General features: G+C 41.1%; 1 long non-coding RNA gene across 1 annotated transcript in view; it reads right to left on the bottom strand.

Moving 5' to 3' along the window:
- Positions 1–1,143: 1,143 nt before the first annotated feature.
- Positions 1,144–11,725, bottom strand: part of LOC120375153 — a 173,879-nt gene continuing 163,297 nt past the window's right edge. Inside the window, exon 7 of the long non-coding RNA XR_005586467.1 lies at positions 1,144–1,493. This is a non-coding gene — a long non-coding RNA (uncharacterized LOC120375153). The remainder of the gene's footprint in view (positions 1,494–11,725) is intronic.

The raw sequence follows: 11,725 nt of genomic DNA, 5'->3' as shown, positions 1-11,725 counted from the left end.
AAATCATTCATGCCATGTATTATCCAATTTTTAATCCCTGAATATCACAAACAAAGCAGACATAGAATTTCCATCATCCCTAGGTATGGAGATGAGAGGAAGACTTCATTGCCTAGGAAGAAGCTGCAGGTTTTGGTGACCTCATTACTTACGTTTCAAGAGTTTGATGAACCTGGGCAATGATGTTTAGAGGCCACGTAAAGGCCTGAGGTATGTAAAGGCCTAAGCAGGAGAGCAAGCCAAAGGACTACACTTGTTTTTAGAGGACGTCCCAATATCTTTGCGCATTTGCAAACTTCTCAAGACCCATTTCTTTATCATGGGAAACTATGTAACCACGTCAATCAATGGCATTTTCTCTGTGGCACCCACTCTCTTTCTCCCCAGATACTTCAACTGCTCTTGGTTTGTCAACAAAAAGCAACCAGCATGCCAGTCACAACCTCTGATGTCTCACAAGCAATTCTTTCTCTCACTTGCCAAAGGCTATCACTGAAGAAGAGCTCTGTATAAGCTCGAAAGCTTGTCTCTCTCACCAACAGAAGTTGGTACAATAAAAGGTCCAACTTGTCTCTCTAAAGGTCGTCACTAATTTTCACACCACCAGCATGCAACATCAATCCTTGCACTTAACTTTTCACCATCTGTATCTCCCAGCTGAACTGCTCCATGCCACTCCCTGAAACTGTGGTGACAGCATTCACAAGTTCTTTGCTGATCTCTGCTCAGAGGCTCTCCAACAGAGCTTCAGAAGGCTTTTCACAGTCACCATGGCAGTACTCCACTGTGAAACTACCCCCACATTGCTCTGCTCCAAAAGACACAAGGAACAAATTAAATGTTAGAAGCCAATTGAGGAATAAGTGATCTGAAGAATTTAACCTTTAAACTGAAGATTGCTAATGTGATAGATTTCTGTTACCAATCTGCCTGAGGCATCAGGTGATCAGGCTGAGGTCACAGGATCGTTGGGGGAGGGGATGAAGGAGCACACCAAGTGTCTAAATTTTAAAGCTTTATTAATAAAATAATAAAATAACAGCAAAGAGTGCAGGGTGTTCCCACATCACTCAGAGGAGGAAAGAAAGCATTAGTACCCCAAGCCCTAACCCACTTTCATACTCACACACACATGATCCGAGGCTGGCCAAGCCTGGGTGTAATGTAAGAAGAAGAGGGGGAGGGGTGGATGGGAGTTCTTGTCCTGAGCCCAGATTGTCCAGGGTCCTCTGTGATCTCCAAATTGCTCCAGCTCTCAGGAGGGTTTTTAAGTTTAAGGTTCCTTTGAGGGTGTTTTGTTCCATGACCTCTGTTCCTGGTGTTCTTTGTATCAGTCCAAACCGGCTTTCTGTGGTCTCCTCAACTTTCCCAAAACACACCAGTTCCAGGAACGCGCAGCTCTGCTTCCCCTCTTCGTTGCCTCACCTTTGTTTTCCATCTCTGCAGCCCTTGTTCAGTGTACTTTTTCTTTTCTCATGTCTGTCTGTGTCTGACTGAGAGATAAACGCAGCTGCAGATTTCTCATCTAGTTCTGTAACCTTGGACTGGGGCCAGCGTAGCGTCTTATCATCAGACTGAGCTAGCTAGCTACAGTGTTGAGTTAACCCGTTCTCTGCTCTCTTCCTCCTTCCACCTTTGGCCTCTTGCAACCTGCAAAGGAATCTTCCATTCCACACTCACACCTTTGACCCTTCCCAGAATGCCTTGTGATGCTTGCACAGCATTAGCAATATACAATGCTGATCTGCCTCCCCCAGGGGAACCACTTGAGGGAGAGGGCCATTGGGGTGTGACACTAACAGCAAGAATCTCCTCTGGCAGCTGTCTTGCACCTGTTTAGAAATATCACTTACACCACAGTAATGGCATTTTATGAAATTATTTCAAACAGTTCACTGTGGGCCCAACTGTAGCTTTGCCATAAGTAGGAGCGATAGTTGTGCTGACCCCAGAGCAGACCAAGAACCAGACTGTGACTCCGAATCACAGTCTACTTCGCGGTTCCCTCATTGCCCCTGGAGGTAGAAATAATCTGTACAGCCTTGTAGCCGGTGCACTAGTGGGTAGATCCAAGGCTCCACCCACATCTCAGCCTTGCTCGTCTACTCCCTGTCTACCTGCAGAGCAGGGGGAGTAATAATGTCAAGTTCTTATCTAGCACTTTTGCTCAGAAGGTCTCAAAGTGCTTTACAAAGCAGGTCAGTGTCATTATCCCCATTTTACAGATGGAGAACAGAGGCACTTAGAGGGGAAGTGACTTGACCAAGTTCACCCAGCAACTTAGTGGCAGAGCTGGAAATCAGACCCATAGCCTCATGAGTCCTAATCCAGTACCCAGTCTACAATCTATAGTAGAGTAGAGGAGTGGTGCCGCACTGGCTTCTCTCTCCACCCCCCTATGCCTCTACCTGCAATACGGGTCACCACTTAAGGAAGTCAGGGAGTGGTTTATGTTGTTTATGTTGTCTTATTCCCATTCATGGGGAAGTAGAATAATTTAGAGTCTCACCACGTATAAGCAAAATCCATATACTAGAGACTAGGGGGATATATTCAAACTGGCATTAACAATACAAGCCCACTGATAAAAAGGAGGTTGCACTGCTTAGACTGAGCTAAATTTAGTCTGAGGTTTCTCATTTACCTCTCCCATCCCAAATAATTCCAATCACTTAGTATTTTCCACTCTTCTCATTACTTATGTGAAATTACTTTATATATTTATATCCCTTTACTGTTGGAAAATGTTTGTGCTGCCCCTTCTGTCTTGTATTACACGCTTGCAGTATCGAGCAGGTAAATATTTTATAGTGGAAGCCGTATTTATCTCGGTGATTGTGTGCTGTTGGAATGTTTATCTTTGCTGCAGTTGCCTGGCCATTGCAAAGCTACTTGAAATGATTCATGGGTCTGACAGATGTCTGGTACAGCTGGATGTGTCCTTGATTATCCCAAAAGTCTGGACAACATGTCATTCACCATTGCCCAAATTATCTCTGTATTGACTGCGGAACCCTCTTTGACAGTATTGTAATGGCTAATTACCTAGGATACCTTTGGTACTTACTTTATAATGGTTTAGAAGGGTAAAAGAGAGAGAGAGAGAGGAAAAACACACCAATACAAGCAGTACCCTATGCTTTCAAAAGAATACATGGCTTAGTCTGTTCAGGAATATGCTGTGTATGCTAATGAAATCCAGGCCCTCTGTTTAAAATGGATAGATTTCCAGCAAAATAGATAAAGAGGAAATAAAATGTAAAGAGGCTTGACAATGATAAATCATGGATGATAGAAGGAGCTATTATCTGGGAGAGAATTGTATGTACAACATATTTGAAAAAAAGGACAATGAGCAGCCATTTGCCTGCTTTACATGTTGCTGGAAAAACAACATGTCCTGTTTAGCAAATAACAAAGAGAGTGGGAGGGGGGAGAGATTTCTAAATGTTAGTATCTTATAAAGCTGCCTACAAGAATAAGGGTTGAAAGCAGAGGTTTCATTTCCCCCCCACAATGCCATAAATTATCACGTTTTGACAAACATATTAGGAAAAGGTGGAGGAGGAGAGGGTACAAAATCCCATTTTGACTTTTAGTGAATGTGATGAGTTCCCAAGGGGGCAGACAAAGCATAGTAAGAGGAGCCTTTTCCACAAAGAATACAGTAATTTGCCACATTCTGTCAAAGCTGCATTTGAATGTCACTCTTGTCTTAATTACGAGACTCACAAAGCTATTTGCTGTTATTCTGGATTACCTCCATCTTTATTTCTCTGATGAAAGAGGATACTCTTTCCATCCCACCAAGCACTCCAGACTGTATTACTGACTGTGTGTCGGCCAACACAGGAAGTACAAAGGACTTTGGAGTTCTTGCTGACATGAAGGGAACCACACCCAAAGGTTGAAAGGGAAGTGACATGTATCCCAGATTGTCTGGAGAGGTACTAATAAGGGAGACATCTTTTTGTTTGATGATTGTTGAGGGAAACTATATGTATGTGTATAAGTAAGATTTGCTTTGCATGCATAGAGGTTCTTAATGACAAATAAAAAGTTAGAGCAAACATCTTTGATTTTTCTGTTTATCTTTCTTCATTGGGCAGGATGGTTCCAGATTGGAACAACAGATGTCACTGCTCTTCCCCTGGATTTTGGGACGTTCAGATACAGATTAAGATTCAAGGTGAAATCCTGGCCTCATTAAAGTGGCAAAACTCATATTGACTTCAGTGGAACTGAGAGTTCACCCCATCCTAATTTTCCAACTCAGGGCTCACTTTATAGTGGGCTGAACTCAGAACACTGAATCTAAATGTCCTTGTACTATGGGAATTTTTTTATTCAGAATCCATGATAGATCAGGATTTGGTAATTCAGGCACATTTATGTTTATTACTTTAAAAAAGGCAGAGGAGAGGAAAGAAAGCATAGACTTGAGATATTGTGTTCATCTTGCATATTTTAATTATTGCTGTTACCTTCTATATAGAAATAATGTAAGCAATGTACTGAATTACTGACCAGAAAATCTGAATTATACATAAGGGGAAAATATGGATAATTTATTTTCTTGGTGATGAATACAGAGCTGAACAAATAAATAATGGCAAATAAAATATTCCCATATTTTTGCCTTTTTTCTTGTTTGTCAATTTGTTCCCTGCTTGTCTGCTGAGAGATTGTGATTTTTTGAAAATGTATCTGTTATTTGAAGTTATCAACTGAAAACATTGTGACTCGGGCCTCTACATAGCAGAGTAAAGGGCATTAAGTGGTAACACAAACTAGGTACCCTTTAGTTCATGCCAGCAGGGTCTACATGAAACATTAGCATGTTACAAATCACACCTGTCTAATGTGCTGTGTAACAGTGCCATGTAGACAAGCCCTGATTCTCTAGTTTTTGAGGAAGTAATACTGCAAATATTAGCTGTAGATCTACTCTACCTGGATTTCAGTAAGGCATTTGATATGAGTTCTACATAGGAAATTATTAGTTAAATTGGAGACGATGGGGAGTAATATGAAACTTGAAAAGTGGGTAAGGAACTGGTTAAAGGGGAGACTACAGTGGGTCATAATGAAAGGTGAACTATCAGGGTGGAGGGAGGTTACTAGTGGAGTTGCTCGGGGATCAGTCTTGGGACCAATCTTATTTAACATTTTTATCACTGACCTTGGCACAAGAAGTGGGAGTGCACTAATAAAATTTGTGGGTGACAAAATTGGGAGATATTGACACTACCGAGGAGGACTGGAATATCATACAAGAAGATCTGGATGACCTTGTAAACTGGAGTGATAGAAATGGGATGCAATTTAATAGTGCAGAGTCATACATTTAGGGACTAACAAGAATTTTTGCTTTAAGCTGGGCACTTATCAGTTGGAAGCGACACAGAAGGAGAAAGACCTGGGTGTATTGGTTGATCACACGATGACTATGAGCCGTCAATGTGATGCCGCCATGAAAAAGACTAATGCAATCCTAGGATATATCAGGCAAGGTATTTCCAGTACAGACAGGGAAGTGTTGGTACCATCATACAAGGTACCCTAAGTAAAGAAGCAGGCCCACAATAAGGTAATGATGAGGAAAGAGGTATTTTTTTTCCTTCTCACTGTGAGTTGCCAGCAGCATGGGAGTAGATTTTAAAGATGGAGAGGGATTAAATATGTAATTGAAAACTGTCAGGTCAGAATAAAGTGGCGAATGAAAATCCAAGGACTCCTCAGTCTCTTCTGCTGGAAACTTCACGTCTCTCATCTCATGTACTTTTTTCAAGTTGAGTAGGCAGCAAAGAGACTAATTTTAGATGCCGGCTTCAGCTGGGAAATGAATAGTGGCTGATTTTGTTTAAAATACAAAACCCTGAAAAATGGTATGTGGCATGTGATTTTGGGCCCTTGAGTATTGTAATGCCCCCAATATCAGATTTGTGTTCCATGATTGTATTCAAGCATTCAGATTGGATAGTCATATGGTTGACTTCCTGATTTGGGTGCATAAGTGCTATTTGCATGCAACAATTTGACACCTGGACCTGACTCCAGCAAGCTATATGGTGGACACTCAAAGTTGCTTGCATGCCTGGGGCTTTGGATGGGCAAACTTAGAGGCTACTTTAGAAAATCTGACACCAAATGGCTGTCTATAATCCTACATACAAGCTTCAAACTTAAAAAAAAAAGTCTCTTGGATTATGTTTTTTACATTAAGACCTGACCCTGGAGCTGCATCAAATGTCATACTCCCATTGGCTAAAATGGGAGTTTTCACATGGAATAGCTATTGAATTGGCTCTGTTGTGCCTTTAGCATGTGTATGGGTAGCACATTGTTGGGTTGCCCCAGGAGGAGACTGGGAAGCAGACTGGAGTCAGACTTACAGTCTCTCTCCTGGTAACCCCCCAGGGTGTGTGTGTGTGCGTGTGGAATGTATCCTGTGACAGCACTGTACCTGGTGTAGCCCCTGGCATGCTATCACAGCTACATAGGCTAGAGGGAGGTGGGTGGAACAGAGGCCAGTCCCTAGCTATACTCACCCTTCCCACCCACTCCTGGCCACATGTGGGATAGGGGGCAGAGTAGCCCCATGGAGGATGCTCTCCCCACCACACCAATACTCCCTTACTCTGAGCCTAAATAACTGTTTATATTTAGAGTGGATTTTGTTTTTAAATCCCAGGCCACTTGAGCTTGAAGAGGCATTTTGTAGAATACATCAAACAAGTTACCCAAGAAATACACCTAAAATGCTATTCTTTGCATTGAATGAACTGCTGATAAATTTTTAGGACAACATTTTCAAAGTGACTAGTGATTTTGGGTGCCCTATCTGATACTCCTTAGAGAGGCCTGATTTTCAGAGGCCAGGTCCTCAGAGCTTTCTAAAAAATCAGACCTCTGAGGAATCTCAAATTGGGTACCCAAAAATTGAGGTAGCCAGCCATTAGTGACTTGAAAACCTTGGCCAAACTCAGCAGGATAGTATATAGTTCACATACCCTAATGAAATATTACCTATATATTCAAATGATAGCAAATAATCTTCTAAATAATCATAGTCTCCAATTAATTTGTAGAAAAACAATTATTTTCCCAAGAACCTATTAAAAGTTAACTACCCCCTCCTCCCACTCATTAGGATGTTCAGATTACAGTTAAGAATAGCTAACCATAACCCTGTAGTCACTGGGATTTGAGAATTCTAACTATAGTAACCTTCCACTTGAAAGAAATTTCTGAAAGATCCATGGCTTAGTTTTGGATAATCTATTTGTGTCCGCAGGCATTTAGGGTCTGATCCAGTCAGTCTTTCCACTGACTTCAGCTTGGTTTGTTTCAGGCTGTTCTTCCATACTTGTCACCCTGGTATACAAGTGGGCTATTGCTTCTGTCCCAAAGATGCTCTGAAAGTATCACATTCTGTATAGAATCTACTAAAATCCTATTTAAAACTCTGAGCACTTTCTTATGGGGGAAAGAAGAGGAGAGTATAGTCAGCAAAGGTTTGCAAGAAAGGGGTAGCCTCTTCACCATGGCTCCTGTTTCATAGGCAATTATTGTAAAGTCATTCCATGAAATTTCTTTTATGCTTCCTTTAGAAAAGATGCAGTAAGTAAACGGCAGAGTACAGTCTACAAATGAGTTCAGAAATGTTAATTTTAATCATAACTTCCTTTATGCTGCACAAAATATCCTATTCATCTAGGGCTTAAAGTTTCATTCGGATTTTAATTTAATACCTTATATTGGGTACTTGGCAGGAGCTGAAAGAACTATGCAGTTTGCAGCTGAGTAAATGGAACACTGCTTGGATTTAAATGTTGATAAATGCGTGGCTTTTGCGGCTTCCCTTGTTGCATTCTGTATTGCTGTGTGCCGTATGTAAGCAAATTGGGTTTTGCTTACCCCAATAGTTTAGATTTATTTTCCTGTTTGCTTTTGAAAGCTTTCATGCACACTTGAAAATAGCTATAAATACCTTAGTCAATTGGAGAAGATACTTAAAGATCCACTTATGTCTCAGTATTAGAATCTCTGTCTAGGTCATTGCAACATTCTTAAAAGCTGCCACACATATTTAGAATTCTCATGATTAAAAGTTGCAGATATATTTATAAACTTCACCATATGATATTTTCCAATAGCGCAAACCACCTTTACAGCTATGGTAACAATTTAAAAACAGACGTTGTTTACATTCAATCCGGTAAAGAAATGGAATAATAAGCATGCTTATTTCTCTAACAATGAAAGAAAAGCAAAAAAGTACATCAAATCCCTAAGTAAGCAATCACAAAAGACCTTTAAATAACTCAACTTTCTACTGTATTTTATTATCCTTTCCTAGTTTTATTGCATTATCTGCCACAGAAATGCAGGGAGATTTGTAAAACACTATAGCATTTAAGTCATTACATTTTATAGCTATTTTCTAATGTGGATTTGATTTTTTATGAGCAGAAAAAGAATCTAATTTGCATTAGTGACTGTAACTAGAGAAATTTAACACCTGGCACCATGTACCAGAAACTGAATATTAGCTACTTGGGTGCAAAAAGCTACTTTCATACCTTCAAGGGGGATTTTTCATTTATTTATGCTGTGCTCTCCTGTTTATCATTACAAAACTGTTCTCACATCATGATGGAAGAAAAACTCAGGGTTACAAAGATACTGACAAAAGGAGTTTGGAGCAACTGCAGCAAAGTGAATCATTTAGACATTAAAGAATGTGCAAGCCCAGGGAAAAAAATCTCCAATGAGATATCAAATTAGAACAGCAGCAATCTGAATTCGATTGCTTTCTACAAGCCCTTTATTTTATTTATTTATTTTTTTGTAGATGGCATTGTTTTGTTGGGGCAATGTATTCAATCAAAATTAAACCTCTGGCAAAAGAACATAGGTGATATGAAAGAGGACCACATTTTTACAGGAACAATCCATATGTTTGTAAAGTGTAGAAAATTTGGCGCTGTAAAATAGGCAAAGCTGGTGTAAAATGATATGGGAAGTGACACTTTACATAGCCAGCTACAATTAACACATTGATGGCATTTTGCTGGGCTCCTTGCAGTGATAATGCTGTTGTCAAATGTGTTTAGTGCACCAAATCTCCTGGAGCCTTCAGCTAGGCAGCAAGCTTTTGACAGATTGAAGGTTCGGAGATAGGCTATCATGACAGATGGAAACTGGCACCGATGTTCAGCTTTCGCCGATCACAGGGGACCTGCCCCCCTTATTCTTCAGGGCTCAGCTCTGCAACCTTCCCCCTTCTGATGAAAGCAGGGGATGGCATTGTTAAATAGTGCATCTGTGAGAGTTAGACTACTCTGATGAAAGCATAAGGCAGACGCTCTGTGAAGCAAAAGACAGCCTCTGCTCTAACTGCATTTTAGATAGACTTGAGGAAGACTCCAGGGAGCTGGGATAAAACTTTGGTAAATTTCAGACGAAAAAGAAAAAGCCCACTCTAACCATTAAATGTTAGTTCTTATAGATCTATAAACACAGGCTAAAGAAATCCATACATGTTAGCTACCGCAAACTATTTCTTAAGGGTCTCAAGTAATGTCTATTTTTATTATTGTTTTGATCATTTACTGTAAATTAGTTTATAAAAAAACTGTACATTTCAGAGCTCCATCCAAAAAGCGGGTCCAAAGGGGAGTTAGATGGAGAAGAGTCTGTTTTGCTACACGAACATGCAGTTTGTTCAGAAGCTAATTCAATTATTAGAAGAAGCTGTTCTTGCAACTGGTCTGGATTCTTGGCTACAGTGTGTTATTGAGCTTTACACAGCTGGGCATAAACAGGCAGATAATACAGTTAATTAACCTTTCACCCCCCCACACCTTTTGATGAAAGAGCATTAGTCATTCTACTTCATCAGTCCCAGTATATTTCAGAGGCATTTGTTCTGGCTGTATTTGTTCCTTTCTATCCCTGACAAATTCCTATTTGATTTTTTTAAACTGGGTTGTAGCATCTTCTTTCTTTGCTGTCTTAATTTTCAATTCCGCTCTCACTGATGCAGCATTGGGAGCAGCATACTGCAGCCCATTTGAGGTATGATAATCAGCTGATTAGCTAGTGAAGTCGTTTTCCCTATGGCTCTTTTGTGTGCAAAATCCTCACACTCAATTGACATGTGGACATCATAAAGCTGATGAAATGCAATTGTAATGAACAAGAGGGAGAGGCATCTGCAGCAGTCGAAATGAAGGACTCTTCCCTCTCGACATGCTAATTCAGAAAATCTGCTCTTAACTTGTACTCCCTCTGGATTCCAAATGGATGTGAATCTCCATGAATGCATATTCAAACTAGGTATTAGCCTCAGTAGCAAGTGAAATTCGAGCCTGGATGGACCAATTCTAATTTCAAGACAGATTATACTGCATCAAACGTAGTAATGATCTGACAGTTCGTTTGTGACGAGAGTCCTACAGTCAAGGTTTAATGCATGGACAGACGCAGGTGTGCAGCTAGCACCAGCAAAATCTTTCAGACAGACCAAAGGCTGCTGTCAAATTATCCCAGTTAAAAAACCTGATACATGAAGAAAGGTGAAACACATTTAAGAAATTAATGCCTTCATATTTAAAACATATTGTGACAACGCTTCACTAGCTGCACGCTAGTTATTATAGTGTCACATTTGCAGAGCTATACAGTGCTTAGGGTTAAATTGAAGTTTCCACTGTGAACCCCAACATCCAGAGATCGATATAAATTTTCTCCTGGATGAAATTGGATAACAACATCACAGGGTGTTTTAAAATTTTTATTGATGCTGTTGATATTCTAGATAAATCGCTTTGCCATTTGTTATATACACAAGCAAAAACCATGGCCCTTGGCCTGTAACTGGCTATATATATGCAGATCCCTGTGACTCTGGGCACCATACGGTATGCCATGCTGTAGACTTGGTAGTTCCAAGCCTGCACGTCAGTTGCACTGAAGTCTGGGCCTCACAAGTGTACTGATGCACCCATACTGCACTTCACAGACCCAGTCACACCCTCAGCTTCTGTGGGTGTATCCTATCATATCCCACAGTACCCTAACTGGTGGAAGCCACTCAAGCGTTTGTTTCATAGTGGGTTGAGGGAGAACTTGTCTGTCCATCCCATGAGAGTTGACTGGAAGCTTTTTGAGTGGTTTTTAGCCCACCAACACATCCAGTAGAGCCCCATTGTGTTCACAGGCTTCCGGCAGTTGGAGCCATCAATATGGATCCCAACCCCATGGAAGAACCTCTCCACCTCATGCTGTCAGTCATATTTTAGGGAACAAGGTGGATCATCTGGGAAACACTGGTGGACATCTTTGCAGAAGTTTTTCAACTGCCGAAGGCAACTCTCAGAGGGGGGACACCAACATCCAGCCGCAACTTAGCTGATGCTGTTAAAGCCTATTGCCTTAGCCAGAGATTCCCCCTGTGTAGACCAGTGCTTCTGGAGCAGGGCCACAGGCGAAGATGGGTGGGATCACATTGTCATGAGGACCTGGTATGACCAACAGTGGGTCCAGGACTTTCGCTTGAAAATCAGACATTTCTGGAGGTTTGTGAGCAGCTTGCCCCAATCCTCCAGCACCAGGACACCTACAGAGGAAGGCCATGCCAGTCGAAAAGCAGGTTGTTATAACCATCTGGAAGCTGGCTACCCCACACTGCTATAGGGCCATGGGTAACTAGTATTGA

The sequence above is a fragment of the Mauremys reevesii genome, linkage group 11 (assembly GCF_016161935.1).
Source record: "Mauremys reevesii isolate NIE-2019 linkage group 11, ASM1616193v1, whole genome shotgun sequence".
Lineage (NCBI taxonomy): Eukaryota > Metazoa > Chordata > Testudines > Geoemydidae > Mauremys > Mauremys reevesii.
Note: the sequence above shows the minus strand (reverse complement) of the source record. Positions and strands in the feature narration are given on the sequence as shown.